The sequence below is a fragment of the Thamnophis sirtalis genome, unplaced genomic scaffold (assembly GCF_051295495.1).
Source record: "Thamnophis sirtalis isolate CommonGarterSnake01/CBP01778 unplaced genomic scaffold, rThaSir2_p1.2 scaffold_10, whole genome shotgun sequence".
NCBI classification, from domain to species: Eukaryota; Metazoa; Chordata; class Lepidosauria; order Squamata; family Natricidae; genus Thamnophis; species Thamnophis sirtalis.
The window spans coordinates 39,092,836-39,108,346 of record NW_028261390.1 but is presented as its reverse complement, the minus strand read 5'-3'; the positions used below and the strand labels follow the sequence as shown (position 1 = coordinate 39,108,346).

General features: G+C 34.7%; 1 protein-coding gene across 2 annotated transcripts in view; it reads right to left on the bottom strand.

Moving 5' to 3' along the window:
* The window catches only part of ANKRD50 (ankyrin repeat domain 50), a 61,138-nt gene that overhangs the window by 19,016 nt on the left and 26,611 nt on the right, over window positions 1–15,511 (bottom strand). The window lies entirely within an intron of this gene.

The following is a 15,511-nucleotide window of genomic DNA, read 5'->3' as shown; positions in this document are numbered from 1 at the left end:
TGGGAGACATCTTCAAAAAGCATCATCAGGTTGGTATGCCGGACAGTTGGCCTTGGTGGCAAATCCTCTATCTGCAGCATGCACAGTAGATGGTGAGAACAACTCCCTTTTTACAATCACTTCTTTACTGAATACTTCCCCACCCAAATACCATGCCCTCCCCTTCCCGTTTCAATGGCAGCCGAAAGCAAGCAGCAAAACAGAGGCTGACACCTGTACACAAACAAATGCCCACAAACCTGAATGAATTGAAGAAATATTATAAAGAAAAGTAGTCCCAAATTCTTCCACAACAATGTGAGAGATTAATAATGTCATACAAGAAACATTTCAACTTTTTGCTGCTAAAAGTGGTTCTACAGGCTATTGAATTATAAGGTGTACTTTGTTTTTAAACACATGGCTTCTCCATTTTGGCTTTCTTTGTAAAATAAATAATGACAGTGTAATATGCTATGTGTTGCTGTTCATTTGAGGTTGTATTTATCTACTTTAAAGAACTGTTAAGGACCATGTGATATTTTTCTATCCTGAACTCAAATCTCCTTTATTCATTGAATTGAATAAATACATATATTTCAATTAATCAACCTAAAGGAAGCTGCTGAGAAAGAACTACTAATCTAAGCACCTATTTGCCATGCAACTACCAAGACATAACAACATCTATGCAATAGTTAGGATACTTTTTTAAAGAAATGAACAACTTGTGAATACTAAAGCTAAAGCCTGTAAACCTGGAAATGACGGTTTGATTTAAATTATTCCCAACTTTAATGATGCATTGTTCAACCTTTGCCATCTGTAGGTTTTTGTTTTATTCAGGCTAAAGTCTCTAGTTTATTTTGCATTATGAAATTGATATGGACAGATTATAGTTAAAGTTCTTTTGAATATACACAAAAAAATTGCTTGTAGCATTTTATTCTGAATCCTGATCATTCATTAGAAGTTATAGATGTGGGAAGTAATTAAAATCATAATTACAGATAGCCCTTTTAGCAATGCTAAAATAATTAAGACCAGGTGCTAATGAAACAGCTGTTTGGTGATTTATTATTTCACAAAGGCTTCAACATTTCTGCAATGCCAAATAAGAAAATAGTAAATGGAATAATAATCCATGGATCATCTATCTACATTCTAATTTGTTAAAATTGCTTTGGTTTGTGGTCACTGATAAATTCTTAAGAATACATGAACAAAATCTAAATCAGATTTCAATCAGATCATAAGAGTGATTGTCACATAACTCACATCAAAAGAGACTGACTTTGCATTTTTCAGTTCACAAAATGACCCTCAACTCTGTCCTTCAAATTATATTTGTGAAATAAGATTTGTTCAACATAGCACTATTGTTTTAACTTTCGCTAAGCCCTGACCAGCCTGTATTCAGGAAATGCTTTACAAGGCCGCAGTATAATCATATGCTTAATTTAAATCTGTCAATTGGTAGTTGGATGTAGCTAAAACAGAAAAATAATACAAGTTAGTGAACATTACACTGGGATGGAATCATTTCTCATTTAATAAATTTGTATTGAAATTACTTTAATGTGCCCAACACATAACTGCTTTTGAAGCTAATTCCACAAGTTTTAATGATGCAGGTGGCTTCTAGTTGGTTAGTAAGCAACATACAAGATATTCCAGGCTACCTGTGCTCCGTGCATGCTCACTTGGGCTGCAAATTGGTTCTAGCTTACAGGTTAATATTCAGAATATTTAACTTTATAGGAAAGCTCACTGTAGGACTATGGATCAGTAACTACCTTTCCATTCAACTTTCTTTACAGGACAGTCATTGTGTGTAAAATTAAGAGAATATGCCTTAGATATCTCCCTGAAATCCTAGAGAAAATCTAACATATAAACAAATGGCTTATTGCTATTAGAACTCCAATAGACTCCAGTACTTTTTTTTGTTCTGTACAAATCCAGCCTTTGTAATCTCTAATGCAGGCTTGATTGTGATGCCATTAATATGACTTTATGGGTACAAGAACTTTCTCAATTTTAACACTCTCCAGTATAATGCATTAACTGCTTTGGGGTTGAGCAATTAGCTTCACTTTGGCTGAAGCCACAGTTCTTCATAAGGCTTTTAGATCACTCTGATTCATTGTCTGAAATTGTTTCTAAATGTGCACAATTATAATGCTGATAGCCTTCACTTGATGACCAGTCATTCATTTACTGTTAAAATTGATGATGGCATTGAATGGGTAGAACAAGTAGTCTTTGCAATTATGACATTGCAGAATCTTGCAATCATATGATTTCCATTTGTGACTGCTGGCTTCCTACTAGCAAATTCAATGGGGTAGCTGGCAAGAGATTGTGAATATGACCATGTGATGTCACACTTAATGACATTGTGGAATTCAGTTAACAACAGCACTGAAAACCACACAGTGGCACAGCCAGAGGACATTGTGCTTTATGGGCACATTGTTTAATTATAGAGATTTCGGTTCCAAGTAGTACTATTAATTGAGAAATATTATAAAAACTAGTTTTTAATTTTTGTTGATTTGTAGTTCTATATTTTTATTTTATTTTTGTAAATTTACTATTAATTATTCCTTTTTTAAAATAATACTTTTGATTTGACACTATGCTCAATAAGTGTCATCAACTGGTACAATATAGCGTTTCCAATTCAGCACACATGACCTTGGAAAGATATCAGTCCGGAAACTTCCTTAAAATAAAGTTTATTTGTATTATTAGAACATTCTTTTATCAGCTCAATCTCATACAGACATACATACCTTTTTTTTTCCCTTGTGTCATTCAAATGATGGCTTTAAATTTGGCATTACTTTTAGAAGTGTTATAGTTTTCTTGCAATTTCTATTGAATACATCTCCTTATTAACTACATTCACATACAAGAGATAAATAACATTATATTTTTAACAATAGTGATCAAAACAACATGTGAAAATACATTCTTACATTCTGCAAGACTTAAAAAAAAGTCTATTTCACAATGCAAATTCTGCATTGTTCAGATTTTTCTTACAGTAGAAGCATTATTTGCATATCCGCCCCCCAAATCTGGGTCATTTTACAGACTTTGGAAGGCTGAGTCAACCTTGATCCCCATCAGGATCAAAATTCAGGCTCTGTGTGCAGAATTCGCCTGCAATACTGCACTTTAACTACTGCACCACCAGGGCTCATTATATATTTGTTGATTATATCAACATATCTATGCCAAACATAGATTCCGGTATCTTGTGAATCTTGAAAGTATTATTTTGTCTCTGATATTTTAGTCTTTAATGTGACAGGAACATTAATACCAAACATTGGTTCCTTCAAAGTTAACAATTCACTCTGGCATAAAGCTTTTAGAGATACAACAGATCTTTTAAAGATGCCAAACACCCGCGCGCACACACATACACACAAACACAGCTGTTCCTATTAAATTAGCAAGACTATGCTGTAACAGTGCATTTTATTATCTTCAATTTGTTTGCTTTTTCTATAATTAACATACCTCATATCTGTCCTTCACTCAGTGCATCTTTTACATTTGTAATCTAAATGATGAACAATGTTCCAGAGTTGTAAATATGAATAATTTGCATCACCAAGCTAAGTTGAATTTAATAGTATTAGGTATATTAGCAGTTTGTGTATATGTTTTCAAAATAAATAATCACTAATTAAACATTAACTGGACAATCAAATCCTTTTAACAATATCATTTTAATAAAAGTCAAACCACAGACCTTGCAGTTGTACAAGTACCTGTAAATAATAAATCTGTTATTTGTTAAAACTGGTTTAATTGTCCATTTCAAGTCTGTGTATATATTTAAGTCTCTTCCTCATATATACATGCACAAACTTGCAGGTAAGTATATGGAAGAGACTCGAATATAGATTTTTTTCTACAGTACTAATCTAATCAGAACCCAAACATAAGAGTATCTGTATGCACTATAGTAGAATAATTTATTATTTTTGTATTTATCCTCTTTTAAAATGCTACATGTAATTGTCAACACTTAAACAACAAGAAATTAAAGGCTGATAAAATTTCAATGAGATCTGGAAACTGAATTTGTACAGATTGTATTCAATTTAGTTAAGAATTTTAAATGAATTTGGCTTCCGGGGAGTGGCCTGTCGCCGGTCGGCAGCTTAACAGAGCTGCCCCCAGAATTCAGGTTCGTTATCTGCTCAATATCAACAAGATAACTCTTTTTTCAGACAAGAAAAAAGCAGTGAGGAATCTCAGCTGGTAAGAATCTTCTTTGAAGTTCACAGTTTGTTTTTTTTGTGAGCTGTGGACGGAGGGGGAGGATCAACCCAAAGCTGAGTCATTCAACTCCGACCTGAACTTCGCAGCTGTTATTCACAGCATTAGACAGGACCCCCTCCCCCTCAGGACAATCTTTAGAAAAGAGACTATTAAAAATCAATACGAGCAAAGACCAACTTGTGAACTTTAAAACTTTTCTCTATCTGAAATACCAGCTTCAATGTTATAAAAACCTCTTTTGTTTAATTGCTTTCAAAATGGCGTTTACAGCTTCTGCATTTGTTATCTCCGGCTTCCTGCTACAGAATCAAAGAAATAATTTCTTATAATTCAATTAGAGCTACTCCCTTAAAGTTTTCAAGACGCTTTGTTGTTGATAAAGAGACATTCCAAACATTCCAAACGGACTTTCTCTTTTGAAATCCTCCGTAAAACCCCTTGAAAAAAAAAAAAAGAAGGAAAAAAAGGGGGGGGAGGAATTTCTTTTTCTCCACATAGCACAGTGGATTAGTAATTTAGAACAAATAATTAAAACCAAAATATAATGGCATCCAAATCAACCTCTGTCAAATTACCTCCGAAAACGTCTCCCATACCTGGTACAAAGTTGCAGCCCCCACCATCTATGCCCCCTAGTGGAGATGTACTAACAAAAGAATTTTTTCTGGAAATGTTCAAAGAATCCAGAGAACAGAACTTAGAAATGTTTAAAGAATTCAGAGAACAGAATCAAGAAATGATTAAAGATTTCAAAGATGAAATAAGGAGTGAGATGGAAGTTCTATATGACAAATTCGATACCAGGGTCACTAAAATGAATGATAATATGATGGGAATTGTAAATGTGATAACAGAATATATTTCTGGAATGGAAGATAATTTAGAAACTCTCAATGAAGCTAAAACTAACCTGATATCCAAAACTGAAATGGTGGAACAAAAAATTGACAATGCTGAAAAACAAATTATTATGATACAGTATAAGCAGATGGAGCTTGCATTAAGAGTGAGGGGGCTGCGTGAAGAAAAGCAGGAGAACTTAAAGCAAATGTTTTCTGAAGCTTTTGACCGTCTGGTGGGAAAACCGGGATCCAATTTTGATTGGCAGATTGACAGGATTTTTCGTGTTAACTCATGGGCGGCAAAACAAAGGCAACTTCCCCGAGACGTGGTAATATACTTTGTTACAAGAGAATCTAGAAATATAATACTACAAGAGTCTTACAATACTAAGCTTCAAATTGGTGGACAGGACCTGATTGTTTTGAAAGAAATACCACCTCAGATGCTAAGAGCCAGAAGAGATTATGCTTTTCTGGTGGAAGAGCTCAGAAAGCGTCAGATACAGTACAGATGGGATGCCCCATTCGGTATTACAGTTACAATGGACAAACAAAGATATCGTCTCAGCTCTGTATGGAAAGCTCGTGATTTCTATCATAGGATTCTGAAGATGGGATACCCTGAACCTTCGGGATATGGTGAAAAACCACGAGACGAACAAGATAAACAGCAAACCACACAACTATCAGATAAAATGTATCATCTCCCTCTTCCGGAAGGGCAAGGAGTCAAGGAAAAAAGATCCAACCGTAAGACCACCAGACAAACGGATAAACAAGCTACTATGCAACAATCTCAACAATCGTTGGCCATTGATCAAGGAGCTACTGCAACAAGCTCAGAAGCTGTGGGAGGAGCCAAACCAAAGGTGAGACAGGCCTTGCGGGAGGCTCTAAAAAAGCTTCAGGCAACCAAAAATGACAACTAAGATTTTGACATGGAATGTTAACGGACTGAACTCTCCACAGAAAAGAAAGAAAATATTTCATTATCTCAAACAGTTTAAGAATGACATAATTTGCTTGCAAGAAACTCATATCAAATCAACCGATCAAAAATATTTGTTTAACCCCAAACTGGGCCAACATTTTGCGACCTCAGCCATGGAAAAGAAAAATGGCATAGTAGTATATTTAAGAAAAGACATTAAAGCTGAGCTAATTGAAGCAGATCCCTTTGGAAGATATATTGCATTAGATTTAATCTTAGAAGGGAAAAAGACGTTACTTTTGGGAATTTATGCTCCTAATCAACAACAAGATGGATTTTATAGAAATCTTCACGCTAAATTAGTACAGTGGGACTTTGAGTCTTGTATATTGTTGGGTGACTGGAATGGCGTGATCGACACCAAAAGAGATAAGAAGACAGCTCGCCCGAACACCAAATTTCGAGCTAAGTTACCCAAAGCCTTTTTTGACATGCTGGACGACTTTGAATTGCGAGACGCTTGGCGCGAGAGGCATGCAGAAGAACATGACTTTACCTTTTTTTCCAATAGACATCAATCTCTTTCAAGGATTGATTTTATACTAATTACAAATGATTTACTTTGTAGGGTGAAGAAGACAAAGATTATGGCGAGAGTTCTTTCAGACCATAATCCAGTCTGGATGGAATTGGGAAGGGTAGCCCAGCCAAGAAGGTCCTGGAGGTTGAATGAAAACTTATTTAGATATGAAAAGTATGTTAATGATTGTAAAAAATTGCTATCGGAATATTTTGTTCTCAATATGAACAAGGGTACATCTTTGGAATATGTATGGGATGCAAGCAAAGCGTATATGAGAGGAGTATTAATGAATATAAACAAAATACATAGACACAAACAAGGGCAAAAACGAAAAGAATTGGAAGAGGAAATTAAAGGGAAAGAGTCAGAATTAACATTGAATCCAGGAGATACAAAGATTAGGGAAACAATTGCTATATTAAAATCTCAGTTTGATATGCTGATCTCTGACCAGGTAGCTATTAGTTTATTATATGCTAAACATAATACTTTCTGCAATGCAAATAAACCCGGTAGGTGGTTGGCTTATCAGATTAGAAAAAAAAGGAAAGCTCGAAATGTATCCAAATTGTGTTACAGAGGGAAGGAAGTGTTTCAACAGGAAGAGATTCAAAAGGTATTTCGGGAATTTTTTACAGAGTTGTATAAAGGGGATAAAATTAAGGACGGAGATATAGACAAATACCTAGATAAAGAGAAAATCCCCCTAGTTAGAGAAGAACATAGGCATAAGCTGAATCAACCTATAACCTCTGGGGAAATTTTGCAGGCAATTAAACAATTAAAGTTAGGGAAAGCACCAGGCACAGATGGTTTAACAGCTGTTTATTATAAAAATCTACAGTTAGAAATGGTAGAACCCCTCAGAGAACTATTCAATAAAATTCAATCGGGAGGGAAAGTGCCTCCTTCGTGGAAGACTGCGTTCATATCGTTGATACCCAAAGAAGACCAAGACCTTACCCAACCAAAAAATTACAGACCTATTTCATTACTCAATGTAGATTATAAAATTTTTACTAAAATATTAGCAAATAGGCTAATGGGGGTAATTCAACAACTGATACATACCGATCAAACTGGTTTTATACAGGGCAGACAGATAAAGGACAACGTTAGATTAATTATCAACGCTTTAGAATACCTGGGAAAGAACAATCAAATTCCGGCCGCATTCATATTTCTGGATGCGGAGAAAGCCTTTGATCGAGTTAACTGGCAATTCCTGCTGAAGACATTGCAAAAAATGCAGATAGGAGATGGTTTTTTACGGTCAATTGGTGCAATATATCAGCAGCAAACAGCCCAGATCATTGTCAATGGAAGTCTGACAGACTCCTTTCAAATTGAAAAAGGCACAAGACAAGGCTGTCCTCTGTCCCCATTATTGTTTATTATAACTTTGGAAATACTGTTGAATAAGATACGGGGCCTAGGCGGTCTAAAAGGGATTAAAATTAGACAGCAAGAATATAGAGTCCGTGCATTTGCGGATGATCTGGTTATAATATTGGAACAACCGCAGGAAACTAGTAGGGTATTATTGAATACGATCAATCAATATGGTCAAGTCTCGGGATTTAAAATAAATCTAGGAAAAACCAAAATAATAGCTATAAATATGACTATCAAACAGAAGGAAGAACTGGGGGCGATGCTAAGATGTGAGGTAGTTAAAAAAGTTAAATATCTTGGAGTTAATATTTTAATCTCAAATGGGAAATTATACAAGTATAATTATGAATCACTTTGGCATAGTACACAGTTGGAGTTGAAAAGGTGGGAAAAACTGCATTTGTCCTTGCTGGGTAGAATAGCGGCAGTAAAAATGAACATCTTACCAAAATTTTTATTTCTTTTTCAAATGTTACCAATACTTAAAAGAGATGCGAATCTTTTAGAATGGCAGAAGGGTATCAATAAATTTGTGTGGGCAGGAAAGAAGCCGAGGGTAAAGATGAAAATAATGCAAGATGCACGTGAAAGAGGAGGATTGAAATTACCTAACTTAAAATTATACTATGACGCAGTGGCATTATCTGCAATTAGTGATTGGATTCATCTAACTAATGACAGGATTTTGAATATCGAGGGATATGACTTGTTATATGGTTGGCATGCTTACTTGTTATTTAACAAAAAAACGGATAAGAAATTTAAAAATCACATCTTAAGAAATGCTTTATTGAGGGTTTGGAAAAAATATCAACATAAATTAAATGATAAAGTGCCCATGTGGGCAATTCCTAGACATGCAATTGAAAATATGAATGTAGAACAAAAACACGATAGAACCACCTATAGACAACTTCTTATCTCAGAAAGAGGGGTGATGGAACTAAAATCTTTAGAGGTACTTAAAGAAGAGAAGGTAGTTCAAACGTGGTTTCAGTATGGTCAATTACAGGCTAGGTGGAAAATAGATCAAAAAATTGGCTTTGTAAAAGTTGAGGATAACTTGTTTAAACAAATAAGAGATCAAAGCTCAATGCATATAAAGAGGATATATAATGTATTAGTACAGATGGATTCTGAAACGGAACTGATTAAGGATTGTATGATAAAATGGGCTCAGAATATCGAGGAACCAATAATGCTTGAAACATGGGAAAGAATCTGGGTAAGAAATGTGAAATTCACACAAGCACAAAACTTGAGAGAAAATTTTTATAAGATGTTTTATAGATGGCACCTAGATCCTAAAAAGCTTGCCTCTATGTATCCAAATGTTCAACCTAAATGTTGGAGATGTGGTTCTTGTGATGCTACATATTTTCATATATGGTGGACATGTCGTAATGTCAAGGCATTTTGGATAAAAATATGGTGGATCCTGCAAAACATCTTTAAAAGAAAGATAAAATTTACCCCCCAGTTGTTTTTACTGGGTATATGTATTGACTTTACAGCAGCAGAGACTAATTTGGTTCTGTATTTAATAACGGCAGCAAGACTCTTGGTGGCGCAGTATTGGAAGAAGAAAGATTTACCTACAATTCAAGAATGGACTTTGAAAGTTATGAACTTAGCCGAAATGGCCAAAATCTCTGCATATCTCAAAGAACATTCAAACGAGAGATATAAACGAGACTGGAAAAAATGGATTGATTACATAAAAAGTAAATATGGGACTAAGAAACTCCAGATAGCTTATGCTTAGTATCAGTAATAATTTAAATTGTTTAAAATTTGGGTAACAGTAAGAAGCTGAGTTCAATGTAGAGATATCTTAGACTGTGATTGTTCAAAAATTATACCACGTATGGTCTTTGGGAAGTCGGGGGGAGGGAAGGGAGGTGGGGATTTAGGGGGAGGGGGGGGGGGGGGAAATACAATATGTGTTAAATTCCATGATTGTATTTGTATACTGTGGCTTTTCAATGTTAATGCGAAAATAGAACAAACCGAATATACTGGAAGGTAATAGATACCGAAGGAAAGAGTCGAGTGAAAGAAGAAGGAGGGTGGAGAGGGTGAGAGAGAGGAGGAGGAGAAGGGAGGGAGGGAATGGAGAGGGTGTGATAGGGTCAAGGTTAAAAGAAGGGGAGGGGAAGTAGGCGTAGAGGGGTGTGTGAGAAGGAAGAATGAAAGTTGGAGGGGGTTGAAAGAGGGTGTATGGCGGGTTAAGGTGGTATACTGGGTTTGTATTGTAGAGGGCATTTTCTATATTCAATACTATATGCCCTGATTAAGCACAGTGAATATGTGATTGTATAGAATGAAAACATAATAAAATATATATATAATAAAAGAATTTTAAATGAATTTGTGTGAAGGGCGTCACAAAATATATTGGCTTGAATGAAACACCTGTCCTTGAAATGGTAAATCTGGGGTCCCCCAACTCCGGGCCACTACTGGTCCATGGCCTGTTTGGAACCAGGCCATGCAAGCACCTGGCTGGCGAATGCACACGCAGCTCAACTTGCATGAGCATGCATACCATCCCTCTGTTTGTGTGGGCTGCCGCCCGCCCCGACCATCAAGGCGTAAAGGTTGGGAACTGCTATGCTAAAGCATTATCCAGAAGGCTTAATAAATCTGCTTTAAAGTATTTTTCTGTCAGTGTGGGTAGCATAGCCCTGTTCACATATAAACATGTATGGTACACTGGGTATTATTGAACAATTATACTCTATATGTGGTGCAGAAAGTAACATCAGTTCTTAAAAACCTGCATTTGCCCATCGGATTTGGGACAGATGCAAATATCTGATACAGACTCGCTGCATACTTTGGAGTCCTGAATATTGAAGTCTATTACATTTCGAGATAAATTTTGAAAAGTTCCTGGGGGATTTGCTTTCTTTTTGTATATATTAACTTCAGCTTTGGACCCTTTTCCCTTAAACTGCTTAGGCTGAAATACATATTGGTTTTCCTCAAAACATTCTGACAAGGACATCATAAGGCACATCTATCATCCTTTATACGTAACAATATAAAATAAAACAGGATCTTACAGTTTTCTGCTCTCTAGTTTTAAAAATATATTTATGTCTTATTTTTCTCAAGGCACAATATTTCAGAGATTCTACTGGTTTTGTGAGCTCTGGGGAACAAAGTTTCAATACTATCCTTTTGAATAATTCTTTCATTTCCCTGCCCTTAATTTGATTTCAAGTTAAGATCAATGCCCTTTCAACAAAACTAAATACAATGCTGCTCATGTACTCTTGATGCATAGGTGGCATTTTAATAATTCTTGAAATATTGCAATTATTTAAAATCAAATACTTTAATAATTAACATTCAAAAACTGAAAAAATATTTTGTATAAATATGTGTGTGTATGTCGATATAACACATGCAAGATCTGAAAAAATATTTTGTATCAATATATGTGTGTATGTTGATATAAACACATGCATATGTCTGTAAATAAATAAACATTTATTTATGTAAATGAATTAACAAGTATAACTTTTACTTATGCATACATATACAAATTGCATACAAATTCAGTTTGACTTTGAATGAAACTATTCTAAAATATAGAATAGTGCTACATATATATTCCAAAGTCCAAAGTTCTGTGTAGAACTACATTGACAACAATATAGGTCAAATCTTTTCAAGCCTTAATCTGTTCTTTTGAGTTTAATATAATGTAATGTTACTTTTTCAACCTGAAAAGAATTTATATATTTCTTTTTATTCAATCTCATTAGTTTACAATAAAAATAACAAAAGCTATCAATAATTGGTTAGAGTAATCATAATTTATAAGGTAGCTGGAAATTTTGACAGATAACTATTGAGGCAAATGTTTTATATCCTTGTTTTACTTCTATGGGGAGATTATTCCCCAATGTGAACATAAAGAAGAATGCTCTAAATGTCTTCAAGCAAACAACCAAGTAGGCAGTATCATGATAATAAAGAATGTTTTCCCCCTCCTAAAGTAAGTTAGACCGAGATGCCATGGATTCATTTTGTCATCCACGCCTGTGCTTCCATCTCTTTACAATAATTGCAAAATTATTGCTGATATTAGATTTTGTTTCTATAACTATAAAACACTAACATAATTAACAATCCTATCAGCCAAAATTATGCAATTACTATGATGTTATCTATATCCTCTTTATGTATGATTGGGAAGGATTTTAAGTTTTAATTTTCCTTTTTCTTTTCAAGGTCTGCCTACCATTTGGTGCTTAGGAATATTGAACCATTTCTCCGAGATGAATCTCTTTATATATCAGCGAAACAATTCTAATACATGAACGTGCTGTGAAGATGCCTGAATCTGTGTTGTAAATGTTACAACACTGGTCAAACTTTGTGTAGAAAAGGCTTTTTAAGGCTGGATAGAGGCCTTATCCCCCCCCCCCCCCCCCATATGCCTGATTTTTCCAGAACGACAGTCTACAATTTAGTTTTGGAAAAACAAAAATTTTCTCAGTTTTTTATAATTTTGTCTTAATGATCTCAAAAACTAAACTACTTTTCAAAACCCCCAAAATGTTGAGACTTCTAGGTTTTGTGTAGTGAACTGAAGATTGCTCTGACTGTGATAAAGACCATGGAATTAGTGAGTAGATCAGTTCTTTTGAACTATTATAGATAAGGAGATGGTGGAAGGATAAGGAGAAGACAGGAGATTGCCCAAATGTGCTGTGGACAAAAGGTTTCAATGGGTTTGAGCTCTTGGAAAAATGGATTTAACTACAGAAACATAGATAACTGATGGCAGACATAGACTTAGTGATCTATCGAATCTGCCCTTTGAATTTTTAAAATATTTTGTCAGATAATGGGCATTCGTATTTAAACTGTTACTGTTAACTGATCCACTACCTTTGCTGAAAGTTGGGTCCAAGCTTCTGACACTCTTTCTGTGAACTAATACTGTCTAACATATTTTTGAATTTTCCTCCTGTCAGCTTGTGGTTAAGCCATGTTCTTGATTTTTGCTTAATATCGAAAGCCTTCTAGAACCTTATTCATACTCTTAATATAAAAGGTTTCAGTCATGTCCCCCACTTTTTTTTCTATTCCCCAGGTTCTACATATTTAGTTCCTCCAATCTCTCCTGATATACTTTGTCCCTGAGATTTTCACCATTCTTGTTGCTCATCTCTGGGCTCACTCAACCTGATTATTATTATTTTTTAAAGTGAGGTCTCCATTCCAAATGGGGTCTAACTAAAGCTCTATATAGCAGGGACCTCCTTTTTTCCCCTGCTGGTGATACCTTTAGTGATGCATCCCACAATTTTGCTTGCCTGGGATTTTGTTTGCTATCTTGTTGCAAACACAATGGAGATCTTTAAAGGACGCAAGTCTCACTTTCTAATCACTTTCATAAATAACTCATTAACTACTTGTTATTAGAGAACTTGTGAATGACAGCTTTTGAAAACACCTGGTGAATCTATCTTCATTCCTGAATGAAAGAAAACTAATTATAAGTTTAATAATTTAAAGTCTGATGTAAACAGCAAAAAACTAAATAAGATTTTGATCTTTAAAAGTTATAAATTGGCTAAGGGTCCAGATAAAATTGAAATATTGAAACTTACATTTTGGACTTTTGGATTTTGGACTTTTGGATTTTGGACTTTATAATAAGTACAATTTCTTATGGAACAATTTTTTATGGAAAGTAATCCTGTTTTGGTTTTTATATGACACAACATAATTTTATGATTTCAGGAACTGTACACTAGGTGAGATTAAAAGTTTTAGATAGAGAATTTCCTACAAGATACTTATGACAAGAAAAATAGTGAAGGAGACAAAATAGAATCAGAAAATGGTAGCCGCAATAGCAATAGCAGTTAGACTTATATACCGCTTCATAGGGCTTTCAGCCCTCTCTAAGCAGTTTACAGAGTCAGCATATCGCCCCCACAGTCTGGGTCCTCATTTCACCCACCTCGGAAGGATGGAAGGCTTGAGTCAACCTTGAGCCGGTGAGATTAGAACCGCTGAACTGCAGATAACAGTCAGCTGAAGTGGCCTGCAGTACTGCACCCTAACTACTGCGCCACCTTGGCTCAATATCAACTGTCTGTTTCTCTTAACAGACTATGTCCAAAAAACGTTATTGAAGAAATGTGAGATATAAAGCAAATTTAATCTGACATGATAAGAGATAGTATTGAATTTAGAATCCAAGACTAAGGTAAGAAAAGTCACTTCCTTGAATTTTCTAATGTAAAATTGGACTGTATGGTTGTCTACAAACAAACATTTATTACCAAGTTGTGGTTTTTCATTTAATAAAGTTTAAATATAGGATGTTACTTGTATACAAGCTACAGTAAATGGATGTTGTTTTGCAAAGTGAATGCTTCATAGCATAGTTTTTTTTAAAGGTGAGTGTGAATGTAAGGATTTCAAAAGTGGAAATCTGTTCCTAAAGTTTGGTTCTTTAATAAAGTCTATTATCACTAATCTTCTAGGGAGAGCAAGTCCACATCTGTTCCACACAACACTGTTTCACACCTTGTTCTAATTCTTTCTCAAAATCAGCTAATTTTTTTTGGTCTTTTAATCTCAGTTTGGTGATCTTTGTTGTTTCAGTACTTTAGAGCGTTTATTAGTCTCATCTCATTCTGAGGTTTGGATTTTCTGGCTCCTTTACTATAGCAATAAGTTGCCAATTTTTATTCTTCCTTTAGTATCACAACTTGAGTCAATTTCTTTATTATTATTATTTTGTCTTGTTTCTCAACTTATCTGTGACCTACTTATCTCTGTCCGTGTATGTGGTTGACTCTTGGTGATCTCCTGAACTACTGCCTGCCACTGGACTGACTTTATTATCTTCTGCAAATAAATTGACATATTCTAGATTTCTAAAAAAATTGAGGATTTTGTATCATATTTGAGAACAGAAATATATATGTGTAAGCATTTTTCTGTGTAATAATGAATAAGGTAAGAAAGTTATGAAATAGAGACAAATAGCAAAGGTAAAACAGGGAGCATCAATGACCAGGTTGCATAGCTTTGTATGTTCACTCTTACGCTTCATCATTGAGGAAAAGCTAAAATAGCTGCGGATAGTTTTAAGGAAAATCTTGTTTAACCATACACATACACCAAGACATGATTATGCAAAATTTTGTTTAAATTCCATGATTTCTACTACGTGATTGTAAAGCAATTCAAGTAAAGTTAGACGACCAGATGCTTCCTCTCTCTCTTCTTTTATTATCTAAATCAACCTATCTGATACCTGAACTTATACATTTTATTGTTTTAGAAATTTAATTATGATCCATTCACTTCAACTTGTGAACTTTTGCTCTGAGGATAGAAAAAATAATTCCGTAAAAATGCAACAAAAAACAAATGTAACACAAAACAAAATAAATTCCTGAGTGCTTTGTTCCAAATGTTAATTATTATGTCTGT